This window comes from Nicotiana tomentosiformis, chromosome 7 (genome assembly GCF_000390325.3).
Source record: "Nicotiana tomentosiformis chromosome 7, ASM39032v3, whole genome shotgun sequence".
NCBI classification, from domain to species: domain Eukaryota; kingdom Viridiplantae; phylum Streptophyta; class Magnoliopsida; order Solanales; family Solanaceae; genus Nicotiana; species Nicotiana tomentosiformis.
The window spans coordinates 20,276,826-20,281,839 of NC_090818.1; positions in this window are offsets into that span (position 1 = coordinate 20,276,826).

Consider the following 5,014-nt stretch of genomic DNA (forward strand, 5'->3'; position numbering starts at 1 on the left):
ACTACCTCTATTCGCAACTTCGAAGTACAAATGGGTCAAATTTCTCAAGCATTGAATACTCGCCCTAAGGGGGCACTACCAAGTGATACGGTAGTAAACCCGAAGGGTGGGAACAATACAGGCCATGTTGTGGCAGTGACCACAAGAAGCGGTAGAGGTAGAGATACAAGTACCTCTAATCTAAAGAAGATTGCGAGTGATGATGTTGTGTTGCAAGAATATGATGAGACTCAAGCCAATGATGAGAATGTGAATAATGAAGTGAGGATCGATATTGATGACAAAATGGAGGAGACTCAAAATGATGTGAACCCGTCTAGGGAACACGTGATAGACATACCAAAAATGGTAGTGCCTAAAGCCAAGGCCCCTTTGCCAAGGCCTCCTCCACCGTATCCTCAAATGCTTGCAAAGCAAAATAATGAAAACAAATTCAAGAAGTTTATTGAGATGATGAAAAGTTTGTCAATTAATGTGCCCTTGGTGGAAGCTCTCGAACAAATGCCGGGATATGCCAAGTTCATGAAGGACTTGGTAACTAAGAAAAGATCTATGAATTGTGAGACCATCAAAATGACTCATCAAGTGAGTGCTATTGTGCACTCGATGGCTCCAAAGCTTGAAGATCCCGGTGCCTTTACAATTCCATGCACCATTTGTAGCGCCAATTTTGCAAAAGCCTTGTGTGATTTGGGAGCAAGTATTAATTTGATGTCATATTCCATGTTCAAGACACTAGGTATTGGGCCACCAAGAGCTACTTCCATGAGATTACAAATGGCGGATCGGACAATGAAAAGGTTGCTTGGTATTATTGATGATGTTCTAGTCCGGGTCGACAAGTTTATTTTGCTTGTTGATTTTGTGATTCTCGATTGCGAAGTCGACTATGAGGTGCCTATAATATTGGAGAGACCTTTCCTAGCAACAAGGAAGCCATTGGTTGATGTGGAAGCAGGGGAGCTCACCTTCCGAGTGGGCGATGAAAAAGCTGTATTCCGCGTGTGCAAATCAATGAGGCAACCAAATAGCAATGAAGTTTGCTCTTTTGTGGATCTTGTGACGGAAGTGATTGTTGATAACACGAGTGCCATGATCAATGTGGAAGACCCTTTGGAAGCTGTGTTGTTAAACCATGAGGATGATGAAAAGGAAAGCTTGGTTGAATGTGCAAATGCATTGCAAGGAATGGGATCCTACTCATCTGGGCCCCGTAAACTTTCCTTGGACTTGGAAAACGAGAAGACTCCACCAACAAATCCCTCAATCGAGGAGCCACCAACATTAGAGTTGAAGCATTTGCCTTCATACCTCAGGTATGAATTCTTAGGCCCTTCTTCCACACTACCTGTTATTCTTTATGCTTGCCTAACTAACGTGTAGGTAGACTCCACCCGTGCGGTGCTTCAAAGAAGGAAAAAGGCAATTAGATGGACTTTGGCTGACATTCGGGGTATAAGCCCCGCATTTTGCATGCACAAAATTATACTAGAGGATGATGACAAACCCTCCGTGGAACATCAAAAGAGGTTGAACGAGGCTATGCAAGAGGTCATCTAGAAGGAAATTATCAAGTGGCTTGATACATAGGTTGTGTACCCTATTTCGGATAGTTCATGGACTTCACCGGTACAATGTGTGCTGAAGAAGGGGGTATGAATATGGTCACAAATGAGAAAAATGAGTAGATCCCTACTGGTACTGTCACCGGATGGAGGGTATGTATGGACTACAGAAAGCTGAACAAAGTGACCCGCAAAGACCACTTTCCATTGCCCTTTCTTGATCAAATGTTGGACAGACTTGCCAAGCGTGCCTACTATTTCTTTTTGGATGGGTACTCAGGGTACAACCAGATTCTCATTGCACCGGAAGACCAAGAGAAAACCATCTTCACATGTCTGTATGGCACATTTGCATTCTTGCAGATGCCGTTTGGTTTGTGTAATGCACCGGTTACCTTTTAGCAGTGTATGATGGCAATATTTATGGATATAGTGGAGGACTTTAGCGAAGTGTTCATGGATGATTTTAGTGTTGTGGGGGACTCATTTGAAGAATGCTTGGATAATCTTGACAAAGTGTTAGCCCGATGTGAAGAGACCAACCTAGTGCTTAATTGGGAAAAATGCCACTTTATGGTCGATGAGGGCATTGTCCGGCCATAAGATCTCAAAGAACAGTATTGAAGTGGACAAAGCGAAGATTGAAGTTATTTCAAAACTCCCTCCTCCTACTTCCGTCAAGGGAGTTAGGAGCTTTCTTGGGCGCGCGGGGTTCTACCGAAGGTTCATCAAGGATTTCTCAAAAGTGGTGAACCCCTTGTGCAAGCTGCTAGAAAAGGATGCAAAGTTTGTGTTTAATGAAGATTGCATGAAAGCTTTTGAGCTTCTCAAGTATAAATTGACAAATACTCCCATCATTACCGCACCCAATTAGAGCTTACCATTTGAGCTCATGTGCGATGCTAGTGACGTTGCGGTAGGAGCGGTTTTGGGGCAAAGGGTCAACAACATATTTTGTCCGGTCTATTATGCAAGCAAAATAATGAATAACGCCCAAGTCAATTATACGGTGACCGAGAAAGAGTTATTAGCCATTGTCTTCGCCATGAAAAAGTTCAGGCCATATCTCATGGGTGCCAAAGTGATTGAGCACACCGATCACGCGGCACTCCATTATTTGATAACCAAAAAGAACTCTAAGGCTAGGTTAATTAGATGGGTTCTTCTACTTCAAGAGTTTGACCTTGAAATCATTGATAGCAAAGGAAGTGATTATCAAGTGGCAGGCCACTTGTCCCGCTTAGAAGAGGAGGGGAGGCCCCACGATGGCCTCGAAATTAATGATTTATTCCCGGATGAACAACTCCTCTCCCTTTCTTTGAATGATATGCCTTGGTTCGCCGATGTGGCTAACTTTCTTGTGACCGGCATTGTCCCGAGTGAGCTCTCTTCTAACCAAAGGAAGAAACTCAAACGGGACAACTTGGATTATTATTAGGACGAGCCCTATCTCTTCAAGATTTGCAATGATGGTGTGATCCGGAGATGTGTCCCGGAGGAGGAGAAAATCAATATTCTTGATGCTTGCCATTCCTCGCACTACGGTGGTCATCATGGTAGGGCGAGAACTGCTTCAAAGGTTCTTAGTTGTGGATTTTATTGGCCAACCCTGTATAAAGATGCAAGTGAGCTTGTTAAGAGGTGTGATGAATGCCAAAGAGCTGGTGGAATTTCCAAGAAGGATGAAATGCCTCTCACCACTATTCTTGAGATCGATATTTTTGACGTGTGAGGCATAGACTTCATGGGGCCATTTGTGAGTTCCTGTGGTAACACTTACATTCTGGTTGCTATTGATTATGTTTTCAAGTGGGTTGAAGCTGTAGCTTTGCCCAACAATGAGGCACGGAGTGTGGTGGCGTTCTTAAAGAAAAATATCTTCACAAGGTTTGGCACTCTTAGGGCGATCATCAGTGATGGGGGTTCTCATTTCTGCAACAAGGCCTTCGACACTTTCCTTTCCAAGTATGGTGTCAATCATAAGGTGTCAACCCCTTATCATGCCCTGGCTAGTGGACAAGTTGAGGTCTCCAACAGGGAGATAAAGAGCATATTATCAAAAACTGTCAATGCAAACCGGGCGGATTGGTCAAGGAAACTTAATGATGCTTTGTGGGCTTATAGAACTGCGTACAAGACTCCAATTGGTATGTCTTTGTACCGGTTGGTATTTGGTAAAGCATGCCATCTTCCAGTTGAGTTAGAGCACAAGGCCATGTGGGCACTCAAGTAATTAAACCTCGAATGGGATGTAGCAGCTAATCTCCGGGTAGAGCAACTCAATGAACTTGATGAATTCCGATTTCATGTCTATTCTAGCTCGTCCTTGTATAAGGACAAGATGAAGTAATTACATGACAAATATGCCCGGAACAAAGAATTCAAAGAAGGTGACTTGGTTCTTCTATTCAACTCTCGGTTACGACTGTTTCCGGGAAAGCTCAAGTCAAAATGGAGTGGCCCTTTTGAGGTGGTGCACGTGACTCCGTTTGGTACTCTTGACTTGAAAAACAAAAATGGTGAAGTCTTCAGAGTTAATGGGCACCGAGTGAAGCATTACCTCGGCAAGTTTTATGACATCGATGTGGTGGCATTTATCAAATTCCAATGATGTTGGTAACATGCGTCGTGCCGCGACGTTAAATCAGGCGCTTCTTGGGAGGTAACCCATGTGTTTTTCTTTCTTTTTTGATTTTCTTCTTAGATCATGCTTTATTTTGAACTAACTGGTTGTGATCTTTGTGTAGGAATTGCTTGTGAAGTACAGCATTGTTGCTGGAAAAATTTGCCTAAGTGTGGGGAATTATGCGGACCGCGCTCAAAATTTTGCGGTCAGCGAGAGATTTTTGCGGGGCCGCAAATTGTCAGCGGACTCGAACTTGAAAAGTCCAGAATATAAACTCTCTGAAGTTGTATTCGCGTCTGCGTTCGTAATTTTGCGGTACACGTTGATCGTACGTGGCCTCGCCCGTTAATCCGCTCTCACCTGGCCTGTTTCTGAAAAGGCTCTTCGAAAGGTAAAAAGCGCGGACCGTGGTGGAATTTCGCGGACCGCACTCAGGTAAGTCGGTGGGACCTATGGTATTGGTATAAATAGGAAGTCCTTCGGACTCTTACACTTTTCGAACCCCACACTCTCACCGAAATAGACCACTATTCATCTTTCCCTTCTTACACTTTCAATTTCATATCTCATTACTCAAGAAGAAATTTCCTACTACAAATCCACCTCTGGTATGCTCAAATCTTTACATTAATTTCATCTTTTGATTTTCTTTTCTTCTAGTTTAACTTTTTCTTTTATAGGGTTTAACACATGTTATAATTTCAAAATGATGCTTGATTGATGCAAAAATTGCATGTGGGTAATGATTAATGCCTAATGGGGGATAGGGTTGTTCACTATGCATGTTAATTGCCTAACTTTTTGAACTAAGTAAAACCCTAGG